This window comes from Notolepis coatsorum (genome assembly GCF_963971535.1).
Source record: "Notolepis coatsorum genome assembly, chromosome: 15".
Lineage (NCBI taxonomy): Eukaryota > Metazoa > Chordata > Actinopteri > Aulopiformes > Paralepididae > Notolepis > Notolepis coatsorum.
The window spans coordinates 85,608,969-85,623,275 of NC_140179.1; positions in this window are offsets into that span (position 1 = coordinate 85,608,969).

A 14,307-nucleotide genomic window follows, 5' to 3' on the forward strand; every position below is an offset into this window, starting at 1 on the left:
AAAGCCTGGAGGTATTGAGAGAGCATTACATCGGACGAGGAAGACCCCGAGTCATGGCCCTCTACACAGCACTGACGACCCTGAGAAAGGGGCAAACCGAGACTGTGACCGAATACGTCAACAGAGCGGAGCAGATCACGATGCCATTGAGGAGTGCTGGAGAAGCACCAAGCGATGGGCTAATGATGGCGATGATGATGAGAGGACTACCGGAGCTGTACAAACCGTTCACACTCCTGATAACACACGGTTCAACGGACAGGTTAAGGAACTTCGAGGCCTCAGAAGATACCCACCCAGCCGCTGCGGAGGCGAGAGAGAGGGTGCTAAAGGCCCGAGCGACGCCAAGGGGGAGGACCAGGACCACGACGGAACTGGCGTGTTGGCGATGCGGAGAGAAAGGCCATCGGAGAAGTAACTGCACGAGGACACGCAGGCAGAGCGTGCATGAAGAAACGCGACCAGGGCGCGCGACACACGCATGGACAAGATGGCGGCGAAGGTTGGCGTGAGACGGATCGAGGCGACGACAGGAGAGTAGCAGAGTGAGAGGGCTTCATCCCCAGGGCGCAGACGGCGTATGTCACCAGGCCAACGCAGCTGCAACAGGCCCAAAGGAAGGGACTGATCGTGGACACAGGTGCGTCGTCCCACGTCATCAACGACAGGAGTCTGTTCAAGAACTTTGACAGAACTTTCTGCCCGGAGAGACACAGCATGGAGCTGGCAGACGGAAAGCGCACCTACGGGTTGGCAAAAGAGAGAGGAGACGCACAGGTATGCCTCACGGACAGCAGGGGGCGCCGGCGTACGGTGCCAGAGTGTTCTTCATTGAAGGTAAAAATTTTCTTGTAGAGCCCAACGGTATGCGATTTGACATAGAGGTGTATCAGAGAATGTATTACCTGAAAACAGAGTGTAATGACAATGATAAGTGTAAAGTAACCGTCAGCCACGATATTCAGACATGGCATGAGATTATGGGTCATTGTAATTACGAGGATTCACTGAAACTGCAAGCAGTGACAGAGGGAATGCACATTGAGGGTGAAAAGCGTAGACCTGATAAAGAATGTGTCGTGTGCATAAAGGGGAAGTTTGCTCAATCGAGAAACAGAAATCCCACAGAAAAAGTAAAAGTACCACTTGCGTTGGTTAACACAGATCTTGCCGGTCCAGTAAGAAACGAGTCCATAGGAGGCTTTAGATATGTACAGTCTTTTACAGACGTGTGCACAGGGGCAGTGTTTGTTTACTTTCTTAAAGCAAAGAGTGACACACTCCAGGCCACGGAAAGATTCCTGGCGGACATAGCCCCTTATGGTACAGTAAGATGTTTGAGGTCCGACAACGGGACCGAATTCACAAACAGAGAGTTCCAATCACTGTTGAGGAAGAACAGGATAAGACACGAGACGTCATGTCCATATTCCCCACACCAGAACAGAGTGGCAGAGAGAGAATGGCTAGGTGTAAGCTAGTAGGTAGTAACTTACCTAAGAGCCTATGGCACTATGCGGTGCAAGAAGCCGCTTAAACCAGAAACAGGTGCTTCAATAAGCACACGGGCACCACCCCGTATACAGCACTGACAGGAAAGAAGTGTAATCTAGCCAGAATGCACCGATTTGGATCAGTGTGTTATGCGTACCTGCAGGACAGAGGAAAACTCGAGTCCAGATGTGAAAAAGGACTCTTTGTAGGGCATGACAAGGGAAGCCCCGCTTTCCTGGTTTATTATCCCGGTAAAGGGGTAGTGCAGAAACACAGGCTAGTCAAGTTTGTCACAAAGACAACATGTGAGGGCGAGACACAGAAAGAGGAGCCAGAGCTGGACTCCAGAATCAGGTGTGTTGAAACAGAGACACATCAGCCCAGTGTACTTAGCACGGTCCTGCAGGCTGACAGTCAGCCACCCCCAGAGGGCGATGACGAGGAGCACCCGAGGGTGACGTCAAGTGCCCCAAGCAGGAGGTACCCCTCGAGGGAACACAGACCCCCAAAGTATCTGACAGACTATGCTCGGAAAGGGAGTGACGAGGAGGACAGTACACCCATCACCGTTGATTACTGCTACAGAGCAGTTAGTGGGGTACCCCAGACCTTTAAAGAGGCCATAGTGTCCCCTGAATCAAGTAAATGGGAGAGAGCAATGGATGAGGAAATGAGGTCCCTAGAGGACAACCACACCTTCACTCTAACCAAGTTGCCAGAGGGCAGACAGACAGTGGGAGGGAAATGGGTGTACTCAATCAAGGAAGGGTTCGAAGGCCACGAAAAGTACAAAGCGAGATTTGTAGCTAAGGGTTTCAGTCAGAGGGAGGGGATAGACTATGGTGAAACATTCTCCCCCAGAGCCAATCTGACCAGTGTAAGGGTAGTGGTTCAGAAAGCAGCTGAGGACAATCTGATTTTACATCAGATGGATGTGAAGACAGCCTATCTGCACGCACCCATAGATAGGGAGATATATATGGAACAACCTGAGGGTTACGAAAAGAAAGGAAAGAAGCTAGTGTGTAAGCTGGAAAAATCCATTTACGGCCTGAAACAGTCTGGGCGAAATTGGAACGAGATGCTTCATACATGCCTTATCAAAGATCACTTCCTACAGAACCCAGTAGACCCCTGTGTTTACTCGAGGGAGTCAAAGGAGTCGGGAAAAGTGATCATCGTCATTTGGGTAGACGATTTGATCATAGCAGCGGACAACACCAGGAGCCTAGCACAGGTGAAAGAGATGCTCTCCAACAGATTTAAGATGAAAGACCTTGGGAGGTTAAAGCATTTTCTAGGTATGGATTTTGAGCAGTCTGCCAATTGTGTAACAGTATCACAGAAGAGATATGTGGAAAAGATTCTAGAATGTAGAACAAGGGATACACCATGTGATCAAAAACTGGACTACCAGGAGGATGCTCAGAAACTGACAGATGTAAAAATGTACAGGGAAGCGGTGGGTAGCCTCATCTATTTGACGACATGTACTCGCCCTGACCTATGTTTTGTAGTGAGTAAGTTGTCACAACATTTTGCTGATCCCACAGAGGACCACTGGATTACGGTAAAACATGTTTTTCGTTATCTTAAAGGTACAGCAGACAGACAACTGTGTTTCAGAAAGAGCAGCGAGGGTCTAGGACTTAAAGCCTACAGTGATGCAGACTGGGCAGCTGACACCACAGATAGAAGGAGTACCACATGATATTGTGTGAGTTTGAACGCAGATAGCTCACTGGTTTAGGGGAAAACAAAGAAGCAGCCCACCGTGGCTCTATCAACTTGTGAAGCCGAATATATGGCTCTAGCTATTCAGATTCAGATTCAGATTACTTTATTCGCCATTTTATACAGGTACAAAATGGAACGTGATTTGACATTACAGTGCATACTTTTTTCACAATTAAGAACAATACAACAGTAAATAAATTATTTTAAGTAAAGTGCAAGACAGGACAGAACAGTGAGACAACAATAAGACTGTGAAAGTGCGGTGGTTGGGGACATGGATACAGTGCAACACAAACTTCAAGTCCAGAAGTCCAGCCCTAGCAGCTCGCCATAGAGGGGGGAGGAGCAGGGGGGCACCTGACTCGTTTACCAGGCGAGCTGCTGAGGGGAAGAAACTCAGTCTGTGGCGGGACTTTAGTGTCTTGGGCAGCCGTAGCCGCCTGCCGTGGGGGAGCATGTTGAAGAGGTTGTAACCCGGGTGGGCGGGGTCTGCCATGATCTTCCTCGCCCTCCTCAAGGCCCTGGTGGAGTGTAGGGACTCGAGGGAGGGAAGGGGGCAGCCGATCACCCTCTCCGCCGAGCGTATCACCCGCTGCAGCTTGGCTTTGTCTCTGACCGTGGCTGCAGGGAACCAGCTATGACCATACAGGAGTGTATTTACCTGGAACAACTGCTCGAATGGATAGATACCTATGTATACAAGAAAACTGTTGTTTACGAGGACAACCAGGGAACCATTGTGATTGCTAGAAACCCTGTGTGCCGACAGAGATGTAAACATGTCGATATAAAATATCATTTCATTAGATCTGTCATCAGAGAAGAAAGGATGACACTGATGTATTGTCCAACGGACGATATGGCGAAACCTGCCTCCAAATTGAAATTGAAGAGATTTGCAGAGGCCATGTTTGGTGTGTAGATATTGACTGTCATGTTCTTTTGATGTTTTTGGAGTATATTATTTCCTTTGTAAAATGTTTTCCAAAGAAGTTATCCAGTATGCTAATACAAACCTAAGTGGGAGTGTTGAAGTCAGAGGTTCTGTGTAGGATTGTTAGTAACTGTCTAACTGCATATATAACTGTTTCCACCAGTAACTGTATAACTGCATATATAACTGTTTCCACTAGAGGGTGCTCTAGGCGGAGCCACTCAGGTACACCACCATGTGGCGAGTATAAATATAGATGTCTCCTCCCACTTCTTTCTCTCCCCCCATGTCTCTCAGTGAGAGAAGACATGTAGAACTGCTGCTCTTCATGTGAATAAATAAACCACGCCAGTTAAGGCTCAAGATAGAAACCATGCCTCTTGACCACATTATTGTCGCCCTATAGCCGAATTCTGTTAACAGTATTGATGGGGTATTTTTACCTGATTTTAAGGCATGCACACAGTATTTATACATTGCCTTCCCACTCAACATGTACGAGTCTGTAGATCCCACATTTTTATAATCCAACAATGATCCCATGAATGAATGAATGAATGAAAACTTTATTTAACAGATTGCAGAATGGGTACAATACAGTACGGCTCAATACACACAATTGTTAAGGGGATGCAGACCAGAGAAAGACGTTTGTCTTGTTTACATCAGGGTCCCCCATTTTTAATTCATATTGACATTTATGACATACACAACATACATGACATTTATGGCATAGGGACATACAGGTATTTAGTACTGATACATTTGTGACACATACGGTATTCAAATATACAGCACTGTTACCCATAGATCCTGACAGAGTATATACATATGATGGGGAGGGGACTATACATTAGGAGGGGGTGGGTGGACCCAATTTGGGGACCCAATTCAGCAAAAGGATCTCCTGCATCAGGAATGTCTGTTCCACTTAGATAGTCCTGTAACACTCCTGATTACTCAGTCTTTCAGTCCACGCATTCAAAAGGTTCCGGGTCTGGCGACCCGACCTCAGACCCATCAGAGAGGACACTTCCTCTGTGTTACGAAGTCCTGGGCCTGCTGCAGCCACTATTCGTTTCAGCTTTACTGCCCCAGCTGAAACTAAACGCTGTGTGAGACCACTTCTGCTTTTGTTCTGAATGTCCAGTCGGGCCCCATAGATTAGAGGCTCCTCCAGTAGCCAGAACAGTGAATTTGTGGGTTCCGTTCTGCTCCATTTAAACAGAGTCCATGTTTTAATTAGTCCTTGATGAAAATGGAGTCAAATCACATAAACGTATAAATTGACAGTCCAACAAAAACAAAGACACATCCAATTTCAAATTTTCTATTCTCCTTAAAATGGTGCTCATTACCGGTTTCCAGACCACATCATCATCCCTTCCTGCAATATAGCGCTGGATGAATTGCAACCTGAAAGCCGCTTTCCTACTCTCCAGGGCCCTCATTCATCAACGTGTCTTACGCACAGATTTGTGCTTACCCTGTGCGTACGATCATTTCTAAGCAAAGAGTGGGATTCATCAATTTCAACTTGAACTTGACTTTGTGCTTATGTCTACGCACAGCTCTGAGCACACTTAGCTGACGCCCAGTGGTAGAATATCGTTACTACGCACAAGCGCTCCTCAGTACATGCATTCGTTCCAACGCGGAAATAAAGACACTGGCGCGTGTTCTGTATGACCCCCGTAATTCATTATAGTTCATTGTGAAATAGCAACAGTAGTGTAATTATGGTCAAAACCCTATAAATAGCATTTGGAATAATAGATCTTTCTCTCAGAATGAATGCAGCATGGTTTATATAGCGTTATTATACGGGGTGTACTGGGTGTACTGGCTCCGCGTAGCTCAACCCGTTATTATTTTGCGCACAGACCGCAGAAACACGGGAACGTTTTGATTATATTTAAAAGGCTTTACGTTAAACGAAACAAGTGGAATTTCGAAGCTGTAAGCAGAATATGAACACCCACGATATAGTGTTCTTCCCCCTTTTTACTGTATAAGAAAGAATAGAAAACGCATTGCAATGACACCAGATAGTGGACAGACTATGTATATGATGGGATTCAAGTTCATGTATTGAAAGGCAGGCTACATCATACATGCAGTGAGATTCATTGTTCTTGTATATGCTCTCGTATTATTGTTTATATAGGCTACCCAATACTAACATCAAAATAGATTGTAGTATGCCTCTAGAAATCATATGCAGCAGGTAGAAAATTGACGGAAGATCCATCGCGATTTGGAATAAAATTGAGGAGAACTTTAATCCCTGGGTATTAATCAAACAACACGGGAAAAGGCAGTCATATTCCAGCGCGGTCTTTATTAGTGTTTGCGCTGCCCAGGCAGCAATGGTTAATAGATATCATATCCGACATCACCGTAAGTGTACACGTCTGTCAGCCTGTCTAACGAGTTGAGTTCTAACAAAGAACATATTACATGCTGGTATGCTGATAGAGTAAACTATTATATGAATATGATATGATATAAGGTATACACTGGTCCGTCGCATACACTGGTATGCGCAAGTTACTGTTGCATAATGTAGGCTATGGCTGCTATTATATGTAATCCATATAGGCTACCTAATAGTATATGATTTTTAGAGGCATCTATTTTGTTGTCGGTAATACCGACAACAAAATAGATGCCTCTAAAAATCATATAGCCAATCGAACACAACTAATAAAGGCATTCATATTACAGCACGGTTATAATGACACACAACCAACGCCAAACAGTGGTCAACGAACGGTCTTTATTAGTATTTTGAGCTGTCCAGGCAGAATTGCAGCAATGGTCTTAGGGAGCCGTTGATATCTGACATCACCGTTTACAAGTCTGCCTTTTATTTATCCCATAATACGCGATAGTGTCTTCTTGGTTCGACAGCAGTGAACAATCTCCGTGAAGTTTCTCAGAGTTCCGCTCGGGTCAGTCCATTATTTCACATCCCATGGGGGGTGTTTCCTCACTTTCATGACCATATATGGATAATCATGCACGAGCATTGACGGTAGAACAAAGTGGTATTCATCAACACGGAGGAGCATAGGACCTGTGTACGCACGGTTGATGAATCCCGATTTTCCTGTGCGTACACTGATTCTACATTCTGTGCTTACGTGTGGAAATAGAACATATTCTACGCACACGTTGATGAATGAGGGCCCAGGTGAATCAGTCCCTGCCCTCCCGCCTCTTTCGGCAGGTAGAGCACACTCTGTGGGACCCAATGCAAACTATCCCAGGAGAAATTGACCATGATGGACTGTATTTTTGGTAATTGTCCAGCAGGGGGCTCCATACATTGTAATTTGTGCCAAAGGGTTGATGCCACCAAGTTATTTATTATCAATACTCTTCCTCTGTACGACATATGTGGTAAGAGCCACCGCCACTTGGCCAAACTCCCCTCCACCTCTCCACCATTCCCTCCCAATTCATCTTTACAGTCTGGTCGTCACCTAGATACACCCCCAGGTATTGTAGACCTCCCCTCTTCCAACTTAAACCTCCTGGCAGCTTAGGGAGACCTACAGTACAGACCAACTCCCAACTGCTAAGGCCTCGCTCTTTTCCCAATAATTAAAGCACCACTAAACAAGAGGTCAGGTGACTTGCAGTGGTGAATACTGAAGGTAGCAGTGGCAGTCAATAGTTTTGTCTCCAAGTTAAATCCAACAGTGTGTTAAGAAAATGACTGCAGCTTATCTTTGCGTTGCATTTGGGTGGGAAGGAATCGATGAGAGACGATGAACTCTTTAGCCTTTTTGGCTTGGTTTATTTCACATTGGTCATACACATTGTTGCAGCGTGCACCTGCTACTCCAAGGTGCAGCTGAGAGGATGAGAGAGAGAAGAGAACTGAGCAGGTGGACACACCCCTTTTATAGGCTCAGCACGGTGAAACAGATGTGCGCCTCTACCTTTAGTTAGAGCGCCCCTTAGTGTTACAACAACATTACTGCACTCATAATATATACAGAGAACATATTGAGATATATATATAGCACATAATAGCACAACTGAGGACATTTTACCTTTACTCTTAACAGTGTCTAACAACTGTCCTTTTTGTCAGGAACCAGAGTCTGTTTTTCACAGTTTTTTGGAGTGTAAAAGAATTGAAGAACTGTTTGAGGTTGTAGAATCTGTGTTTGTCAAATGTGGGGAGAGTTGGAGTAAACCTACTGGTGCTGGTTATAAAAGGGCAAATGCAATGAAATGAGAGCTGCTGAACAGGCAAAATTGTCGATTTACAAAAGTCGGAAAGATCTAATTGAAAATGGTTCAGGTGGGGAGTTGCCATTGTCCAAGGCTTTGGTAGGAGCTCGAATCACAGTGGATTTTGGTTGTATTCACTCATGAATGATTTTGATGTTTTTTTGTCACGTTGGTGCTTCACTGAAGCTCTATGTTCGTTTGTTGATGCAGCTCCATTTTAACCCCTTGTTTCTGTGAGGATTTCAATAGTGTCTATGTGTGAATATGTTTAATTGAATAATGATTTAATGTGTTTTATGCTAAAATTTCCTTTTATTTATTGAAAATAAAGGTTCTTAAAAATCTAAATCTGTTTCTCTCTCCCCTCTCTCTGTTTCTCTCTGCCCTTCTCTCTCTCTCTCTGTTTATCTCTTCCTATCTCTCTGTTTCTCTCTCTGTATTTCTCTCTCTGTCTCTCTCTCCCTCTCTCTTTGTGTTTCTCTGTTCTGTATCACACTAGCTCCTTCTCAGCGTCTCATTGCATATATCTCGCTTCAGCGTATATACACTGAATACATTTCAAAATGTACCTTTACATGCCAGCATTCATCTGGCCACACCCCCATCCGCTTACCTATATAAGCGGGGATGGGACCACACATAGGCGCCTCCGTAATTGAGCAGGCGAAGCGGGTGCTCTACCAGTATTGAACTTGGGGGAGCAAACTCGTCTCTTTGCTCCCTCACTTTTTGATCATATGATATATCCCCCCCCCCCCCCCCCCATATATAAATATTATCTAACCATAACTATGTAATTTCAATCAAATTAATAATACGCAATGACACTTAATAGCAAGTTTTTAAGTTTCCAAAGACTGCGACACCCCCCTGTCCGATATGGTTTGATCCAGCCCCCAGCAGACAGAGCGGACGCGCACTCCAGTCTCACAGCGCTGCAGGCAGCCTCCAGGTGTAAACTGATACGCAGGCAGCGTGAACACTTTGTCACAACAGCAGGATCTTCCACTAAGTAAGTTCAGTTGTTCGAACAAACTATTATGTTAGACATCATCTTTACTATTGAGTGGTATAACTTCTACCACGCAATACAATAAAATTGTTTCCTGGTCCGAAATGCCATCTGGTCAATAATAATAATAACAAAGTTTCCCTCTGGTTGGCGTTAGCTTTAGTGCTAGCCGCTAGCTAACGTTGTCATATATCTAGATATGTGGTGTCGTCAGCTGGATAACGTTGACTTCGTTTGCAAATTTTAACGTTCGCTATGGCAGACGAGCAGGGCCGGATTAACTACGGCCGCGGCCCGTGGGCCTTTAGTGACGAGGGCCCCCCCAAAAAAAATTACTTTTTTTTTTTTTTTTTTTTTTATAATAATAATGCAATAAAAGTCTGAAAATGAAGGGATTATGTCCATGAGTGTCATTTTTAGAAATTAAGGCCTGCCTCTTATATAAGCCTCTCTAATAAAGGCCTGGTGCTCTTTGCAGCTGAGGTAAATAGAAGACCCGTCCTATATTTGAGGATTTACGGTAAATCAAGATGTTCAATTATCTTAAGGTACAATACCTGAAATGAAAATGTGTGTGTGTGTGTGTGTGTGTCCAGCCAACCAGGTAACATGGCAGAAAAAAGAAAGAATACAGACATCGGAGCATTTTTCAGTACACCAAAACGCAAAGTAAGAACCCTAGTAGCCTAATAGCTCAAAGACTTAAAGGGCGGGCTCCACAAATAATGGATTGCACGGTGTTAATTGCACCCTTACTTACAATTCATTATGAATTGTAAATGGGGGACCCTGATGTAAACAAAACAAACGTCTTTTTCTGGTCTGCATCCCCTTAACAATTCTGTGTATTGAGCCGTACTATATTGTACCCATTCTGCAATATGTTAATTCCATTTTTTTATATTATTATTATTATAGTAATTGGCTATCATACTGCAATATAAACTGAGTTTTATAGTGAAAAGAGCAGCTTTATTAGTCAAGATTGAAGGCTCTATATTGCAGGAAATTGCACGTACAGGTTCATTAAATGAAAAAAATATCAGCCGTCAAAAACCGTCAAAAACCACCCCTTGCCTGTCAAAAAAAAAAAAAAAATACAAAAAAAAATTAAAAAAAAAAAAAATAAATATCACCCCCACTTTCAACTATAACTAGGCGGCCATGGGACCACACACTCATCACCTTCTCAAATTTCATCACAAGCTTAGTGCTGCTCACATGCCCACTTGACGTGAAGAAAAATATTTACTCTGAGGAAAGGAGGAACAAGGAGATACGTTGACATCATATCTTTATTTTCTCTCTCACTATTTTCGAGAAAATACGGCGATATTGTCTGCGTCACTGGAGTGTCTGGAAGATGGTGATCATTCTAAAACCTCCACCGGGTTCGTATGGGGAGCACGCCGCTACATGCCTCTCAACTACAGTTCTTTGCTGTGTCTGGTTGCGGTAAAACCTTCAGCACAGCTGAACTGTAGGACGCGCCGCTGTTGTGAGAAGCGGTGTTTTCCAGGTTGGTGAGTACTGTTTTGCTTGCAAGCTTCACTTGTCTGTTAGTGCTACGGGGGCTAGCTGACAATGTTACGAACACCGGCCCCAGGCTAGGGTCTTTTGTTCAGCCTCTTAGGCAACAGCAGAAGACCTTGGTCTGAAGCCCATTAGTTAACTAGTGGGCCACGACCATTAACACTGGTGATCCCTGTGTTTTCTGGACGAGTGGATTTTTCTCTGTCATCGTGTAGACCCCGTCTTTCATATCCAAATGAGAGTATTCCTCACAAGGAAATATGGGCATAGATGTTCGTTAGTGGAAGATCTGTGTTCAAGCCAGCTACAGACCAGAATGATGGGAATTGTGCTGGCTCCGTCGGGTGTTGGTAAAATCACCGTTGTAAAACTGTGTTAACATCTTGTTTCTCTTTTCTCTTAAAAAGTGAGGAGGGTTTCAGAACGGCGGCCTGTCTAAGTGTAACTTGTTGTATCGTTGTGTACGAGTTCAGGTGGTGGCTGCTTAGCTTGCGTGCTAGTTGTGGCCTACTGTGTTAGCCAGGCAGCTGTTAGCTGCGGCGCTAGCTCGCTGTGTTTACCAGGCCTGTTGTGTCACTAGGCTGGGTAAACGTTAGCTTGCTGCTTTCGGCCGAGAGCGGCCGTTAGCTTAATGCTACACTGTTGAACGTACTGTGACGGTAACATGTTTTTAACACTCTTGACTACGACGTCATCTTTGACAGAGGATGTTCGTCGAACCTGCCCTGAGCCAGGCCGGCAAAGACTGCATCAACAAGGGGGACCGTAGCGGCGGGATGGAGCGGCGACGCTGCCCAGATCGACAACACAGAACGGCTGTGTTTTACTACGGTGCCTTGAGACTGCACTTCGCTTGATCTACGCTCCAGGTAGGCAAGGTCTGGACCAGACCTTGAGCACGTCTTCTGGCTTTCCCTTCTAAATGTTTTGTAAATAACGATGTTTTCCAAAACGAGTGTTGCTGCACTACATTTAGGATACGACGCGAGTTATGTGTGAATTGTCTTGTCACTGGTATTTAGCTTCTCCATGCAAATCGGGTTGTTGTTACAGATGTGAAAATGATCTGGTTTGTTGTGTTGAGAAACATCATGTGTGTTTATATGTACCGTGTACTCACAACTAAGGGGGTTAACTAACCTATAAAGCTATGCTTAGTGACAAATGAGTAAAGAATGATTCTTTTCTCAGCCTGTAATGACAATGAACAGTGTGTTCACATATTAACAGGTTTTCCTGTTTTAACTGGCCGTATTAAGGGTAAAGTAGGAGGATTGTGTTTCCCCCCGGTTCCCTGGGGACTTCTTCATCCTCCTCTCAGACATGTTGTTGCACTACATTGTGTCACTGTGTGGTAGGGATACGATGTAACCCTTAGCTTGATTGCTGAGGTTGTGCTAAAACTGCTGGAGAAACTTTATTTTCCTAAAAGAAAAGATTGTTTGGTCGCTTTCGTGTGTGCTTAGCAAGGCCTGTGGCAGATACTAATCGAGAATTATGTATTCTCTCATTATGAAAAACGGCGTTCCTCTGTAGAGTGTTTTTGCCATTTTTTGTAGGTGATGATGGGTTGTGTGTGTCATGTGACCTACAATTGGGTTGGACTGGCCACAGAAGCACATGTGTAAGTTTGGTACCGGGGCTCTTGGAGAGCCCTCTCTATTCTGTGTTTTTTCCTTAGTAAAAATCAGATAGCAGGTTAGCTCATGCGCTGTGTGAAGCTGTCAGACGCTTCATGGAGCTGACTATGACTGTGTCATTCTCTCTTTTTGTCATTACATCATATCATGGGTGTGGGGTCGTAAAGAGGTGAACTGGTAACCTTCCTCCCCCTTTTTTCTGTTGGTCAGGGGTAAACCCACCTGTCCTTCAAGGTTCCTGTCACGTTGCGGTTCGGCACGTTACAGGGTGAGGGGGGGAAGTTTCCTGGTCCCACGCCCTGGAATATTGGGCGTGTGCACCGCAGAAATCCCCCCGCCATAGAGTACGTCACTGTGCGCGTCTCTGTTGGTAAGACTTCCGTGTGCTGTTCAGGTCCATGTGATGGATCTGTTTCAGGGGGTGGTCAGGGCTCCTCCTCACCAAGCTCCTATTCGGGCCTTCTGTGAGTTGGGACTCTCCTTCCATGTGAGGGAGCCTCCTTCAGAGTACAGAGCCTCCTCCTCAGATTGTCAAGGTGAGTGGACCCTCAAGAAGGAGTCCTACTCTATTGTGTATGTATTCGATTCAATTCGATTATTGAGTGTGTATGGGTTCAGTGCCTCCTCCCCGGAGAGCCCTAAAACCAATTTTTTACATGGCTCAAGGTGCAATATATTCTTTTCAATCTGTACAGCTCGCGTGGGAAGTCTCTCTGGGGATTCCCGTCTCCTTCCTATGGGAGGGTGGTGGGATGTGAAAATGTGAAAAATTTTTACCCCCGGCTGTGTAGACTGGGATACATACTGTTGGTGCTTCCTTCTTTTCTATTAAAAAGAGTTGGAGTTAGGAAGTATCACACCCCTCTTGTCGTTCCCCTGGGCGCCTTGGGGATTCAATGACAGGTCTAAATAGCCTGTTCATTGATGTGGGTGTGTCCCGACGCACGTATAGTGCTAGCTTGGGGTGTTCTGTAAACAGGCGACTGACTGGCACGCCTTGGTTGCTTGAGGTTAAAACGGCGTTTTTATAAAGCAACTGGGATGGAGGTTTTTCCTCTTCCGACGACCAAATCCGACGACCTGGTTTGGTTATCGACGGATTCTCGTTCATATCTGGGGGATGATGACGGAATGGATCTAAACATATGTAGAGGGGTCTCACGCCCTGGGGGTGGGCCACCGGGCGCGGTTCGCCCCGAACGTCTGGGTGGCGCCTTCTTTTCATGTTTAAGATCAACACGCATATCTGCCCTTTCTCCTGGAGTAGGCATGTCGGCGTGGTTAGGGCACGGGACTGGTTCTGGTCACGCTGGTCCGGATCAGTTAAACCCGTTGTCCGCCGGGGATGCAGATCTGCTGTTCTGGTACCCTGAGGGACTTGGGATTTTTTCAGGGGGAAAAATGCCAGGTCGGTCCGGGTGTCACAGGGTTAAGCGATATGGAGACCCTAGTTGGATACGTTTTTTACTCTGCACTGTCGTAATGGCTTACGGCCATGCCAACCTGTACACGCTCGATCTCGTCAGATCTCAGCCGCTACACGGGTTGGTCCTGGTTAGTACTTGGTTGGGAGACCGCCTGGGAATACCAAGTACGGTGTGCTTGGGGCTGGTTCTCCATTCTTTTCTCTCCTCTCTCACGCATGGCGAAGAGGGGCCTGTCTGGTGACCCTGTGCTTCCCGTATCGCCGGGCCCGGTCCGAAGTAATG